Source organism: Lates calcarifer, linkage group LG16_LG22 (assembly GCF_001640805.2).
Source record: "Lates calcarifer isolate ASB-BC8 linkage group LG16_LG22, TLL_Latcal_v3, whole genome shotgun sequence".
NCBI classification, from domain to species: domain Eukaryota; kingdom Metazoa; phylum Chordata; class Actinopteri; family Centropomidae; genus Lates; species Lates calcarifer.
In genome coordinates, this window is record NC_066848.1 from 11,674,155 (window position 1) to 11,690,594 (window position 16,440).

Below are 16,440 nucleotides of genomic sequence, written 5' to 3' on the forward strand. Positions count from 1 at the left end.
TTGGCATATAAAAGAATATCAGCTCTAAAGCAGGAGAACGTTAGATTAAATGAACTTTCTTTTAAAGCCACCATGTTTATGATTTGAAAATTTCTTTCTTTGGCGCCACCCAGTGGTGGGATCAAAAAAGCTGTTGGCCGTTTCGGAAATGATGGGCTAAAGCACTATGAAGACTGTATCAATTTTCAGAAGTACTGTGTTATTTCTACAAACAAAAGGTTGTGCTAGTAGAATAATTGGAAAGATATTGTAATTCAAAATTCGACACATAGAAGCTTTAAAGTAGCATTAATGAAGCACAGCGTTAGTTCAGGCAGAGCGCTCAAGTCGTGCTTGTATTAGCCAATTGGGATCAGCAGTTTGTAATATACTCTACAATGATTGCATCATTCATTCACAGCTATGTGGGTGTCCTATTCATGCAGGTGTATGGCATTATAACTCAACACTATAGGCATGATCATGTTACATTTCCACTCAAAAATGTGCCTGCACTCTGCTCTGAAAAAGAAAAAAAGCTCTGAATTTCCATTGTTGGGTTTCAATAGGAGTGAATGGGAAAGGAGCAGCAGAGATAAGTGGTTGGGGTTAGAGTGATGTTGAGGTCAGGTAAAGCATCTCAGAGGAAGGGATAAGGATCAGAGGAACAGTACGTACATGTGACATTATGTGCAAACACTGTTCATACCAGGTACACGACCAAAGCATTAAACAAATACATACAGTATAAATGGACAGTAAATCATTTTAAAAAAAGAACCAGTTAATTTGAACAATTCACTCTGTGTCCATATTTAACAAAAATACAGTGTGTTTTCAAAGCCTTCTTATTTTGAAAGTCTCTAATCTTGGTGCCATAAGGAGTTCTTGACAAAAGTGTATGATTTGGTTTGGAGTCAGTCCATTTCTTCCTCTGAATGTGGAATTTTCCCAAGAATTTTCCTTCAAAACCAATAAAACTGTCCTCATCTTGTAACTGGATTATTTACTCAGTGTTTGTCCCAATAAAACATTAAAAGCAAAACCATATTTGTTTTACTGGAAATTTCACATGCGAATGGAAGCCTCGTTAACTTTATTACTAAATCAAAAGTTATCAGCAGTTAAACATATATTACGCCAAAATCAGTTCCCCTTCTAATAGAGAGAGGTCACAAGGAGGTCTTCCTGGGGAGTACCAGAAATGGAGCCGTGTCTGTGTTTTTATAAAAGAGTTCAACAGGGGGCGCTCAGATGCGATGAACGTAGAGACGACGGTAGCCGGCGAGGTGAACCGCGTGGACGACTTTTATCATAAAATTTGTTTTGCACAGGTAAGAACGTTACACATGCACTGTAGAGACGCGAAAAAATACAGTTTAAACTCGTGCGAAGACTATAAAAATGCGCCTCGGTTGCAGGTAGTACTTGTTTAACATGCTACTGAATGTGAGTTTGCATGCAAGCGTTGGCTGTGTGTGTGTGTGCTGGAAGCGTTAGTGATTCGCATACGCAACCCACAGGCCAATTAAAGAGTTTGTAAATTTTGCAAAATGTTTATATAAGCTAAACCACCCCTGACGTTTAATGATGTGTTATTTTGCAGTTTTTACTGTGCGGTTAGATTGTTTTGCGTATCTGATCTGAGAAAGTCAAGAAAATTAAGAGGATAGCCTACACCCAGTTGGTGGTTTAGTAGGTACACCTAGCTAAAGCTAATGTAGCCTATACAACAGTCTTGTAATGAAAGCCTCGACTGAGGTTATAGTGTTCAGTCTTTATTGCAGTTGTTTCAGAGATGCGGTGGTTCAACTGAATGACAAATTCGTAGGATTTAGTTTGTGGTTATGTTTAACTTTATTACACTATACAGAAAGGTGTGGCTACTCTCATTGATACAAATGGGTAAGATTACAGAAACACCTGTACATATATGGCAATGCAAACCAACAGTACCACAATCACCAAAATGTCCTTAAAGCTGAATCAACACCTCCCTAAGCCAGTTTCAGCACAAACTTAACATGCATTAGTTTTAGCTAAGTGTACCTAATAATCTGCCAACTAAGTTTGGACAGTAAACCAACAGGATTAAACCTGTATACCTGCAGTGACTTAGGGTCAGGTGATAATGTGCTGTGCAGTTACTATAAGTAACACCTTCACATCACATGTTTGATCCCTCCAAAATATTCTTTAGTGCTGCTTAAACTTTAATTTCATTACTTGCTTTCCTTCTGAGACCCCATGATTCAAGTCTGTTCTAATGATCCAGTTGTAGTCAATTACAAGCAGTATCATCTGTCAGTACTGTCTGTTTTGTTTAGTTGTATGAATTACATAATTAAATCTGACCGTGCCATAGATTTGTCTGCTTAACTGGACATCTCCAGTTACTGCTTTGTCAACCTGCAGTAAAAGATTGTCTGTATGGTTAGAGAAGAAGATGGTGTGATGATTGTTGGCGCTGAAACAAAGCTTGTGGTTATTTCCCAGATAGGAATGTGAGTGTGGCTTTAAGTCTAGTCATTCAGTCATATCGGTTGTGGTTATGACTCACGACAACAGTGTGTATCTTTATCTGCGTTTTCCTTCCTCCAACAGTATCACTCTTCTACACCTATAAAACAGAGCTTACTGTTTACACTCAGTGTGCTCCTCTGGTTTGATGCAGAACCACTTCCAATGTTGATTTACTGTAGATCTGTGGCTGTGGTGTTTTCTGCTGGCGGAATATCAAATGGCTGGTTGTATCTTGGCTGTACATAAATTCTCCAGGCTCAGTTAATCATGCTCGCCCATCTGCTTTGATGTCCTTTCTCTGGTAATGAGTTTGACATCGCTAAACACAACCATGACAGTAAGCTGCTCCCACTAGTTTTTGGAGTGCTGAGTTGGAGTCCTAATGAGAGATCACGATGGTACACGTCAGGACCTTCCATACACTGGGAATAATGTGGTTTGTCTTTTAAATGTGTGTATGAGATGCATGTTCTTGAAGCAGACTGGCTCTATTGTCCTTTACCTTCTATTCTTGTGGGAATTAGAAGTTTCTACATGAACAGGAATTGTAAGAAAATCCTCCATGGAAGATATCTGTCACTTCTGGATTTAAAAAAAAAATTTGCATGGTAGTTAGCGAAACATCTTCCTGAGAATAGTGAAGCAAATACTCTACAGTAAGCATGATGCAGAGCAGAGCTTGCACTAGATGACTCGTGCCTGTGGCTGAATGAACACATGCCTGGCTGCAGCCCCAACTGGCTCATGCACAATTTCAGAGGCTGTCTTTTCATATTATTCTTTGTTTGTTTGTGCTTGGACAGCCGTCTCACTTCTGGAGAGTCAGCTTCACATGCACATACACGACTAATCTGCTTGTCCGTGCCATGATTCATACTTTCATACGTTGGATGGGTGACTCACAGGAGCAATAGCTAAATTATAAGCATGCGAGTATGTTTCTGCATTTTAATCTCTTGAGGGGATGTTTCTGTTGTAAATGCACAGTCCATGAAGGTCAAACACTAATGTTGTCACAATGTATTTGTAAAACATAGATGAATTAATTTTATTTTACTACCTAAGTACTAAGACTAACAATACAGCCAGGACCCCTTGGTGGCCCTTGTTAGTCATATATAGCATAACCATATCATACAAATACTATCACGCCATTCTTACTATGAGTAAATAGAGGGATGTGTTGCCTTTCCTTAATGACCAGATGTGTGTCTCAATAACCTGAAATATAATTGCAAGAACTGAATTTGAATTGTGAGAACTGAATGTAAAGGTGTAAAGACAGTTGAATTTTCAGTGAGGATTAAGTTCAGTTTTAAAGCCAATTATATTTCATAATATTCACTTTCAAGTTTATTGGAATTCAATTCCAAACTAAGAAATTCAAATTCAAATCATTAAAGATTTGAAAAACAGTTTATAGTGATACATATTTCTGGCGGTGAGAGCTCTGATTACAGGTGTCATGGTTATGCTCTACTCACTTTAGGTAACCACAAAAATGATTGGGCTATGAAGTGAAGTCTTGTAACAATTACCTTTCAACACCCATTTCATTTGTCGAACAGATGAAGCCGTACTCCTCCAGCCCTGAGATGAAACACTTTTTTCCACCTTATCTCAGCTAAGGCACAAACGCTCTTGTTAGAGGCGGCAAATATTCTGGTGTTCTCGTTGTACAATTTTAGAGAAAGAATAGTTTACACGATCCTCTTAGGATGTGGAATGATGCTTTCAAGTGTACACAGCAGCAGAAGTAATGGGTTTAAGTGGGAAAGAGAGGTCATTTTTTCCAGAAATCTAATGCAACATATCCATTTGTTGAAGAACAGCTGGTGTGTTTACAGGAAAAAAAACATGGAAAAACAGGGAATGAAAACTTGGCAGTGTTTCAGTGCAAACTATTCAGACAATAAAATGCATTTAGCTCTATCGTTATCTCCAACCGTAAAAGCTTTACCAAAGACAAGTGAGGGAAACGTGAGACTAACTTTAATTGAATGACTGAATATTGCTGGCTCATTGACTCATCTCAGTTTAGTGAAAAGCTCTGTTTAAGGCCTAAGTGTGGTGTGTGGAGAAAGTTACTGCGCCCCACTGTGGAGAATGAGGACAGTGGGGTGTGTTCTTTTTCTTTATCTACTGCTGTGATAAGAAGCCACTGTTGTCATGCAGCAGTGGCACACACAGCACACATCACACCCACCCTGACTGGGGCGTGGGTGGATGGATGTGCTGATCTGTCTTGTCCCCCTGCTCGTCTCCTGCTGCTGCTACTATTCATTACGCTCACATGCTGCTGTTTGAGCGCATGCTGATAGTAGGGGGAAAAGAGCTTAAATTATTTTGACACCTTTCCAAATCTCTTCAAGTAATGGCTCACAGAGTTCATAATTATGAAGAAAAAAAAAATACATAGGACACTAACATAAGTCAAAAAAATTGATAAACCTTTACGTAACATGTGCTCATATCTTTTTAACCCATATGAAGTGTTGTGTGGCGCCTATTTTAACACTTTTGATGCAGTGCTTCCCTCTAGTGGAAAGGACATTATGTGAAAGAAGTGACTGTGATTGCTTTAAATGGCAATTTTATAACAAATTATTATATTATTATATCACAAAAAATACAAAACGTTATTATTATTTTCATTTTAAATTACCAATGAGGAGGTTGCCCATTCACATGCAATATCACTGTATTTCACTGTTCCTTAACAGGTGACAGACAGGAAACAAGAGGGGGGAATCTATTTGCTGGAGCACCTCCAGGCCCTGCAGTGGTCATTTCCTGTTTTTACCAGAGGAGGGCACCCTCTTCTCTCCGGATGCTTCAGCTGCTTGAACCTGCTGGAGGTGAGGTGATGTGTGCTGTCTGAGCTGTCAGCACACATTAGTGCTGTCTCATTAAAGTGATGTCAGTGGCGCTCCATTAGCAGTAATGAACAGCTGCCCTGCCTCAAGGCCAAGTCAACAAGTGATCTTTGTTTGTCAGGGCGACCCGCAGGTTAACCTGCTATAACTAGGAACAGAGAACAAACTGATCGTGGTTTTGATTCTCTCAAAGGGTCTGCAAAGCTGTTCTGGGTCAAACTCTACACGATCGGGGGTTTAAGATCATCAATATGATGATGTTATGATGATGCATTTTAAGGTGACATTTAAGCAAGATTTGATAGGACATAAGCTGCAAACTGCTGTCTGTTCTTTTGCTGTTAATTCTCCATCTTTGCAATAATAAGTAAAACACCTTATGTGAAAGTTTTTTATGCAGGGTGACGTAGAGAGGGATGCATAGCATAGCATTTAAGGCTCTAAGCAAGATACAGGCAAAGTTTCCATGTAAACACATCTTATCAAGCTGAGTCAGCATAATGCTGTAACAGAGAAGAACATCCCATCCCTTCAATTGTGATGCTGTTGGTTTTATGTACATGCTAAAATACCGTAAGTGTATTTAGTGTATAACATAAAATATAGTGTAGCAAGAGCAAAATAGAAGCTTTCCTTTTAACACCATCATGGTGGTGGAACTTCAGCACAGAGAGAGATGGAGTTGCCAACATTTTCTATTTTTATATTAATCTCAGGTGACCCATTTGGTGCCATGTTTAGTTTACATGAATTCTGTATGTTGAAGTTAAGATTTTCCTAATAGTTACTCCTCTTTGCCATGAGGGGGCACCAGCGTGTGAAGTTGACCCATGTGCCTCTGACGTCTAGAATGTTACAATAAGCAAAAAAATCCAAAGTAAAATGGTTTTACAAAGAAAATACTAAAGGCCGGCCACATGTTAGCTCTTTTACCACCATTCCCTTCCTCTCCTTCAGCTTCTTGTGACCCAACTCATGCGAGACCTCAGACACCCACTCAGATAGACCTGGATCTGAGTAGTATTTTGGGTTAAAACCATGATATCCCCCATTTGCCTCCCTCCATTAATGGCCTATTTAGCGTACTGCCGATGGCAGTAAAGAGATAGCTTGGCTTTTATACTTTCTGACTGGGTATATTAGCAGGTAATGTTCTTAAAGAGGATTAGTGGATGGAAAGAGAGGGAAGGAGAAAGAGGAGAGTGGTTGAAAGTGCCGTAGGGATGGCATGGCAGTAAATAGGCAGGTGATAGCAGGGAGGACAGGAGAGCTTATGCTGCTTTGTGCTGCCTCTGGCTATGGACAGGGGATTAGCAGCCATTGTGGATTCTCTGGTATCCTGAAGCATGTTGAGTCATAGCTGTTTAATTGTTTGTATGTCAAAATATATGAAGGGAAATAAGTTGTTCTTTTACATATGAGCAGTGAAGAAGGTGTTTTTTTTCCCATAATGCTAAGCTGTCAAATTCCAGTTAATATATTTACAGGGAAATGCAAAGTAAATTGTCAAGGTCAGTAAGTGGTTTAAACAACACAGGTGGTTAACTATTCCTTCTGATCTCATGTAGCTAGTCAGTCAGGAATGTGCCGTGGGTCGAGGTCAAGAGTCCCAACAAACTAAACAAATCTTCCTGTTTACTGTTTTTAGACATTAACCTTCTTTCTTCTCAAAGACATTTGACCTTTAAGGAAGTGAATGCATGTTTGTGCACATGACACAGAAATTATGAATTAGAGAAAAAGCAGATATGTGAGCAATAAAAATAGAGCCATGGGTGCAACTAAACATGTCTTATACAAGGCCTTATATAGCAAGCAATATTGACATTCTTGTTTGGTGATAGTCTGACTTCCCTGACTTGATGATATATACACATATATATGTTGCTTATTGTAAGCTGATGAAAGATACTATAAAACAAAGCGTTGTTTTAAATAAAATGAGTTCAAGAGACCGTTTCTGGTTCCTCTTCCAGACCATACAGATAAAAAACACTGAATGTGCTTCTCAGTCTAATCTGCTCCTCCCCTCTCCCACTATTCTAACTGCCATATGACTAATGCTGTAGACCCGAGGCCTTGGCTCGGCGCAGCTAAGCTGTTTTGAGGGTGATTTGATCATGCATAGATGACATTGAGTTAGAATGGGTCACTGCAGAATCTCCTTTAGCCACAGTCTGTTGGAAAGGAGTCAAGTGGAGGGCAAGCACCTGGGCTAGCTGACCTTTACCTGGAGAGAGGAAACGGAGAGGGATCAGGAGTTTAGGCTGCAAAGATCTAGTTTGTTAGGAGTCGGTTTCAAAATTTCAGGGATGAGTAAGTGAGCCATTTAGCTTAGCATGAAATTCTGTCATCAGAACCGGAACGGTATCATCCCTAATCAGTCTCCATCCATTTCCTTATCCACTTTAACTTCTCTGTGTGCGTGTCACACATCAATACTTCCTCATGCTCACTCAAGTTTCCAAATCTTGAAAAAGTGTGAGATTGCACTCTCTCCAGGGGAGGTATGTACAAAATTTTGTTCATGCCAAGACATCCCTGTGACCATCTCAGCAGCACTGGGATATGAAAGGAGCATTGTGCGCTGCTTCATGCTCCATGGCCAATTGACTTCTTTTCCCATTAATCAAATGCACTGTTTACCTAATCTTTCATAGCTTTTCAAAACCATTAAAACCAAGAGGATTATCCTAGTATTTCTGACGGTGTTCCTTTACCTCAGCTACAGGTGCCCCGGTAACACTTTCTCTCTTTTCCTCCTCCTTTTTTCCCTCCCCTTCCTCTCTTTAGTTTTTCCCCCTTTATCACTTCCTTTTTCCTATTTTCGCTTTCTTTCCCTTTCTCAAATTTCCTTTCTCTCCAAGGATTACTGTCTGCATTATCTAAACTCTTAAAAGTGCAACCTCTCCATCCCACCAGTGGACAACTCTACCCCCCGCTCTGAATAAATAAAGTATTATTGTCCGATTAAAGCAGATTAAGCAGATGGAAAGAGAGTCAATCTGAAATTGGGTTTAATGCTGCACTTATCTGAATTCTTGACTGCTTTCATAGTGTACACTTTTGTGTCTTTGAGCAGGAAGTTGGTGTGGGTTAGAGGGGCTACATTTCGGAGAGTGTATCTTACTGTAGAGCTAAAAGAGGAAATTGTGAATTGAATTGCACTTAAAACCCCTCTTTGTAAAACTAGACGAAGCGCAGAGCAAACTCACATGCCTGAATAGTTGGCCAGGATCTACAGGTAGAGGTGTATAGGTTATAGCCAAGCTGCAGTGCAGCTTCTTACACCCTGAAGCTGTGGGAGTGTGCTTTTACTCGCATCAACCAGCAGGCTGCCAAGTAGGGCCAGATATTTTGAGGTCCAGAAACAGCAAATCCGGCTGATGAGACTTGATTAAAATAGTATTTTTGAAAATCTATATTTTTGCACAAACTAGATACGAAGGGGGAAAGCACTGCATGTGTGGGACTTAGCATACATCCATTTTATTGCAGTCTAGTAATGGACAAATTTGCAACTTGCAATTAACACAGCCAGTAGAGTGTTTTTTACACAGTGAGGCGGAAAATAATAGCGTGGAGGTTGGTGGAGGGGAATGAGAGTGTAGCACTTTGGTCTTTGACACAGGAGGCTAGAGTTTGTGTATTGTCACAGACCCACAATTAACTTTTGGGTTAAAATGATCATGTAACCATGATTTTTCCAAACCTTAATCATACCTTATTTGCCATACGCAGTAATTGCAGGAAACAAGAATTTTATAAACATTGTCACTGGCTGTAATCTGGGGTTTTTACAGAATTGTCCAATATCAACCTCCTTGTGTGATAATAACGTGGAGTTCATTGGCATCCTACATATTATCTGATCCCATAGGGCTATTAGTGCAAGTGAAATATACATTTACACTGAAAGTTAACTCTTAAAATGCAGAGTAATGTGGCTTTAAATTATTATGTATATATATTATGCTTTAGATAAGCTCCAGGTGGTCACTTTATACAAAAATTAAGGGCATATAGACATTTTTTGATAAATTTAACACTACTGAAGACTGTATAGTCTTGTGAGGTTGTGTGTGTATAAGTATGTTTGCACACACACACCCGCATGTGCATGAGTGAGCCAGTCATGTTGATTGAGTGGCTGCTGATGATGCTGAGGGTTAATCTGTATTTAGTTGGTCCATCCGGATGCCTTAGAGGCCATCTTATTAAAGGAAATGAGACGTTGTGAGGCCTTTTTCAACAGACAGTTACTGAGCTCTGCATGCATTCCTTCATGTCTCCCGCAGAGTGGATAGGAACAGTGCTGTCCACAGTGGGTCCCGACAGAATAAACCTGGACAAAAAGGCCCTTGTCCCAGTACACATGTTAGAGAGGACATGCCGGTGTGTCAATCCGATGCAATTTTGAAAGTTTATCTCTAAACAGAGCTGTGACCACCATAGACGGCTGAAGTTCTGAGCTATTTGGATCAAGATAGCTGAAGAATCTAGAACCATAATGCTTTAAAATATTGCCCAACCCCTCCAGTTACAGGGCGGAGGTTGAAAAAATGGGAACTTGTTGAAATAGACTAATAACGTCTTATTTGGATCATTTTTTGGCTTGCCAAGGAGTTGACTGTACGTTTAGATGAAAGGGTTTAATTGGAAATGATAACCTGCTGACAGAAGGGATCTGTCAGCCCACAAGCCCTGGCTGTCTGTCTGCCAGTACTGCAACAATATCCACAGGGAGATTGGCAGATAGAAGCTGCTGTCAACGCCCTCAAGCTCCGGGTTGTTCCAGCATAAGCCCTGCACTTGTGTTTGTTTCAGCCAGGGTACGTGGCACTATTGCCGGCTGTGTGCGGGTAGCTCTACACTTTGCACTAACAAACAAGCAAAAAGTGCACGGACACACAAACATACTCTAATAATTTACATGCTAAAGACAAAAGGATACAGACTTAAGGGAGCTGAGAATCAAGGAAAGCAGGACTCAAATGCTTTCAGACCATCATAGCAGTTCAACAAGATCCGGGACATCAAAGCCACTTAAATATTTTTCATTCTTGGGGCCACAAAATGCAGGATGATATGACAGACACACAATAGGTCCACAGTTTCCTCTTGGCCCCTGCAGTAGTGTTGACATGAGTAGAAATTAAGTTATCACCCCTTTTTAAAGTCCAGACGGCTGTCAGACAAGGCCCAGTGGCACGGGGGCAGATTCAGTGGTTCCAGTAGCGGGCTACTTTATGTGGAAACCTCTGTCTCACATCTCCTTTTTCACTGGTGCTGCACTGCACCTCATACCTGCTACCTGCGTGTAGTCAGGAATGTTTTGTATTTGACTACTGTTTTGAATAAACCTAGTGGTGGGACATATGTTTCCATTTTTGGACAAGAAGAATATTTAGTTTCTGTATGAGTTGATAATACTGCATACATGACTACCCTTTATTCACTGTTTCCTAATACATTTTATATAACAAATATTTATCTAGGTTTATTGTCATGGTAATGCTTTACACATCCTCCCTCTTCAGCTTGTTTTTCCTATAGCCCGAGTGTGCTTTAGAGTTTTCCAGACTGCCCTATCTTTCCGTCAAGTTTTCCTCCTTTAGTCATCACCTAATTGACTCACCAGTCTGTGTGAGTGCATTAGAGTCATATGTTTTATTTTTGATTACAGTGAAGTAACAAAATAGACTGCAGACTGTATTTGATTATATGTATGAGTTGTCAGTTAGTTGTGTATGTGGTGCTGGACTTATCATCCTCTAAATCCTAATTTGCTCAGTTTCTCCCTGGGCTGGCAAAAATTCCTTTTTGGCCATGCCAAATCTAACTTAAGGTTCTGTGACTTCTACTCTCTGAGCTATAATTTCTTATGAAACAGGAACAGAGAGTGGTAACACCCTCCTAGACCAGCCCAGGGTCGAGCCTCTGGTAGAGGTGAAGTGTATCTTATTTACCCTGGGAGTCTTCACTCCTGTTCCCTGTTGTCTAAAAATCCCAGTCTCTCAGCCACCAGACCTCCACCATTGGAGAGCCACCCCAGCTTGTCATCTTCTTGGGTTCAAGCTGACGCTGAACCCTTCAGATCCAAGCTTGTCACGTGACTGGGGGCAAGTCTGATTCATCAGTGTGCATATTTTGTTTGTTTTCTGTTGCCCAAGGGGCAAGTATTTCTCAGTCACTCTCCATGGTGTTTCTGCCTGTCTCCAGCACCTGGGCATCTCCTCAGATCTGTGTCACCAGTCTCAGTTGCCTCCTTAGGTCCCTCTATAGTGGTTCCCTCTGGTTCTCCAGTTCCTTGCAAGCCCCCTGAAGCAGTCCATCCAGCCTCCTCAGTGTGCAGGACCCCCTACTGACTATATTCACTAGACTGTGCTCTCACTTTACCCCCTTTGGCAGTGTGTTTGGTTGTTGTCCAGTGATGTACTTCTTATTCAACTTTCATTTTTGAGGAGGTTGTTCGCAGCCTACAAAATTGCAGGCAGGCTTTTCAAAGCAGGCACTTTTGTATATTTCGTTTTTTTTTTTAAATGATGCAGATGTTATTTTAAAGGTGGTAAATTAGTGTAGTATAGGTGGAGTTTGCTGCTCACAGAATATCCTGTTAATGTTGGACCTCAGAAGTGTTTCGGTATTGTTTGTGTGTGAGTGTGTTTGGCATTCCTGGTGAGGGCGTATGGTGAAACTTCTAATGAATATCAGGAAATACTACTATTGCATTACAGCTTGTTAATGCTCAGTCATGTCCAACTGGCAAACAAACGTCTCCTTTTGTATTAAGAGAACTACCAGCCAACCAAGCTACTGTAGTTCTTTGAAATCACCAAGAACGCTTTCTTAAACTGTGTTTTAGGGGTTCGGTTACACACATAAAACACTCACCATGGGTGTGCCCTATCCAAACTCATCCCCACAGAAACAAACATCAAGGGGTTCCTGCGTTAAGAGTCAGTTGCTCGCCATCAGAGAGCCACCATTTAATTATAACACACAGGAAATTATCCCTAGAATGGGCCCAGTGCTGATAAGAAGTCCAGGCCCTCTGGATGACAGCTCTAGAAACCTGAGAGAACTTATCACCAAAGTAGGGTGGGTGGGGGCCCACAACTGGGCGCCTGACAATCTGATTGGACTGTCATCCCCAGGTCATAATTAATATATTTATCAAATTAATAACTGAAAAGAAAATCTCTGCATCATTGGCGCTATTGTAAAAAGAGGCTTGCCCTGGCCCCATAGGTGAACAGTGGCCAAATTCATGTGGCGGCCGGTTTCCCTTATGGCTAATAAGGCTGCTGTCAGTATAATGGGGCAAGAGGGAGGGGGCAAAGTGAGCTGTCTCTTTTAGAAGCCATGACAGATAAATTGCCTCCCCCTCTGCACAGAATGAAACAGAATTTAGAGAAAGAAAAGAAATATGTTACTGTTTGCTGACAACCACAACCATAGTCTTTGCATATGAATACTTGCTATTGTGTACAGAGTAACAGTAAACATGTACCAGCCATCACAACATACCAAGTGATTTGTTTTTGTTTTCCCCACATTTGCGTAGAAAGCTGCTAACAGAAGTCAACATGCCTGTGTTTAATCCAGTTATTTTATCCATTTGTATTGTGGGACAAAACTTTTAGACTGCTTGATTCTCTCCTCAGTGATGTTCTGTTGCCAGTGGATTGTAAAATATCAGCACCACCAGGTCACAAAAGGAAACATACCTGTAGCCACAGTGAGCACAGTTCACTTTAATCACTGCGAGATTGGATAATTACAGCAGTAACATTTTTTGTCTACAGCGTCTCAAAATATGTTTTTTTTCATCTTTCAAACTACACTTATGCCTTGAGTATTCTTATTATTTTTAATTGGAGCTATTTTAATAATAATAATACTTTCTTGATCCTTGACAGGAAATTGCTTTGTTACAGCAGCAGCACACCAACCGTCACCAAATATAAATTAAGATAAAATTAAAAGGGAGTGTAATCACGAAGAAAGAAAAACAAAGAAAACAAGAGCAAAACAAGAGCCATACAAAATATACAGAATATTACACTATTAACATTGTATTGCAGTATCTAGCAATACACACGATTGCACGTATACCGATATTTGTCAAGAAATATTGCACCATTAATATTGCGAATGTGTGGGGATTATTGGTCATTAAAAACTCTGTGGGCTGCTTTCTACCAAATTAATAGTCTAAAGTAGTCTAGTCTGAAAACGGTAGATGTTCAGTTTTCTGAATTATCCAGCCTAAGAGAGTTAGTGTTTCTGGGAAGGGATGTTGCCATTCGGTTTTGTAGTGTGGAGAATACTACATGTGAAGCCTCTGTTGTACTGGGGTAGAGACAGAGATCTCAAAATCTGGGCAAATGCAACCAAAACTAATCTGCATGGCTAAAGCAGATATCCATTTCTGGTTGACTCCACTGTGTTCACCAGCTACTCACTTCACTGATAACACCTGCCTGGTGTAGCTGATAATGATGTTGTGAGTGGCGAGAATGAATTTACAGGCCACAAAACCAAAACAGTTGGCTACAAGTCACTACTGCTCCATTTAGGGGAACAGAGCTGGGTGATAATTCTCTGTGGGTTTGTCAGTATGAGTGATGCCTTTCATATACAAATAGTCATGTGATTAATTGTTGTAAAAAATATTGGTCGTAGCTGCCTTTAAAGGTTTGACAGTTGATATGGTAATAATATCTCATGTTTGAAGCTGTGTTCATACTTTTTAAAATGTTTTTTAAATTTCATTAGTATTACCTCCTTACCTTTTGTTGCAGAATCTACTCCAAGTAGATTCCCCATGGGACTGCATATTAATTCTGACCCCGGACCACTGCCATATCCTCTCTTGTGCAGGTGGAAAGCCACAGTGGGGATACTTTTATCGGGCATTCCAAGGGTACAAAACAGGAAGGAGGGGAAGCCGAATTGTAAAGGTAACACAATCAGCCGCTAAAGTAGTCACAGGAGTATCAGTTTCTTTAAGCTGCGCTGAGCACGGCACAAGATTAAGATGTGGATTACTGAACATTTACTTCATGTCACACAGACGGAGGCATGTGGGTTGTTCTATAAAGTGATACAGCACCCTGACCCTCCTGCAATCCTGTCAAGTGATAGAATTATCCAAAGGGTTGCACTCATTTTATTTTGGTTCAGAAACTAGAATATAACTTGAGATTTAGCAGACCTTTGGAATGACAAAAGTACTCTATTCCTGCCCATGCACATTCACTACAATTTTTTTTTTAAGTATTTCCCCACAGACAGGAATCTAATCCTGTGGGGCAGACTTCACCTTTGACTCTTGTACTTGACCCCGTGCCTTGGCAATGAGTTTGTGTAAGTCAGACATGCTCTGACTCTGTCATGCATCTTCGCTTGACCAATCTCAGGTTGATTTGGCTGACCTGGCTGGAGAGAGATAGTAACAGAAGTATGCATGTGATAGAGTGACAGAGATTTTAATAATTGACTGATGACAGACCTGTAAATATGATGCACTTAAATGTCAACAGTAGATTTGCTTCTGCTCTTAAAAGTTAAACATTAATCACCGACAGAATTAACAGGAATCAAACACACAATCGCTAATCAATAATTTGTGTATCTAAATTAACCATCCATGTGTCTGATGCCAATCACCTATTGCTCTGCATCCTCGGGGGTTTTACCCACTCGTCTCCAGAATCTGCATCCACTTCAGCTCTGTGTAAGTGAGTGGGTAGCACAGGTGCACACTGGCGCACAGTTACATAGATCCCCCACCCCATGTCCTGTGTGCATTGTGTCCATTTTCTTTAAGCCCATGTTCCACAGGGGCAACAGTATGTGTGTTTCCAGCTTTCAAAAAGGCTTTTGAGATCCTGCCCACTACTCACCTGCCCCTAGTCCAACTCTACAGCTTTCCACTAACCTGGGGAAAATGTGGGTGAAGATATAGAGTGAGCAATGGAGTGAGGGTAAGGAGCCCCCCCCCCACCACGAACCCACCCTACAGACTTTCTTTGAGATTCTTGGTGTAGAGAGAGGCTGGCCGGCTGTCCCAAAGCGTTTCGCCTCTGTGAGCACGCACAAGATGTCCATTCATGGCCCATGGCCCTACAACTTTGCCGCTCCCTCTCCGCCTCCCTCCCTCCTCTCCCTTCAACTCCAGCTGAGGCAATTCAACTCAGGCCAGAATCAGGGACCTTTAATCTAACAGAATGTAGCAGGCACCTGAACTACTTAACCGCTGTGCTTGTTCAAGGGGGTGGGCACGGAGGCTAAGGTAACTGGCGTGTAACAAAAAGCCCCGAACTTTATCCCTGGCCAGGATGAGTACATTTCCTTTCTGTTGTTCCCAACAAAGGCCAGCAGGCACAAATGGTCTGCTATCTGTGTCACCGGGAAGTGGAGAGCAATTTGTTTCTATTAAACAGGACGGTCCTCATCTTCCCCAACCGCCCCCCCACCCCCTCCCTCCCCAACCAAATTGATTCAGATGGCTTTTGTGCTGCAGGTAAAACGCTGCCAGTCAGTGAGTTTCATTTGAGCTTACCTTGACCAGGTGGAGATCTTGTAGTCTTTACTAGGGGGCCCCTTGAAAAGAGCAAAAGAGGACCCCTTCATTCTGTGTACAGGTTAATGTGAGTATTTATGGGGGGCACATCGAGCCTCAGGTAAAATGAACAGCAAGGATTGGGGGGAGGGGTGGGGAGCGAAAACTTGACTGCAGCATTCAGGGAAATGTTGCACCGGTGCACCTGCTGTTGATCTGTCCTTTCCAGTTCATGGCTGCAGGTCTCAGTGACACACAGCAATTCAACCCTTGTGCACACACACACACACACACACAAAGCACACACACACATACCTTCCACAGCATAACCCATCCCTGTGCTTCCTTACTACATCATATCAGTGGCAGCTTGACCTATTTGATTTATCCAGATTCCAGTAGAGGGCAGAAATATAACAGTGAGCCACTGTATTTCACCCGCATTGGTTCCAATACCACACAGACCCATTCCCCCACTTTGACAGAGGGAAG

General features: G+C 41.3%; 1 long non-coding RNA gene across 2 annotated transcripts in view; it reads left to right on the forward strand.

Moving 5' to 3' along the window:
- Positions 1-1,242: 1,242 nt before the first annotated feature.
- The window catches only part of LOC108897353 (uncharacterized), a 65,914-nt gene continuing 50,716 nt past the window's right edge, over positions 1,243-16,440 (forward strand). For both annotated transcript variants that reach the window (XR_001963278.2, XR_001963277.2), the window contains exons 1-3: positions 1,243-1,313; positions 5,226-5,360; positions 14,265-14,344. This is a non-coding gene — a long non-coding RNA (uncharacterized LOC108897353). The remainder of the gene's footprint in view (positions 1,314-5,225; positions 5,361-14,264; positions 14,345-16,440) is intronic.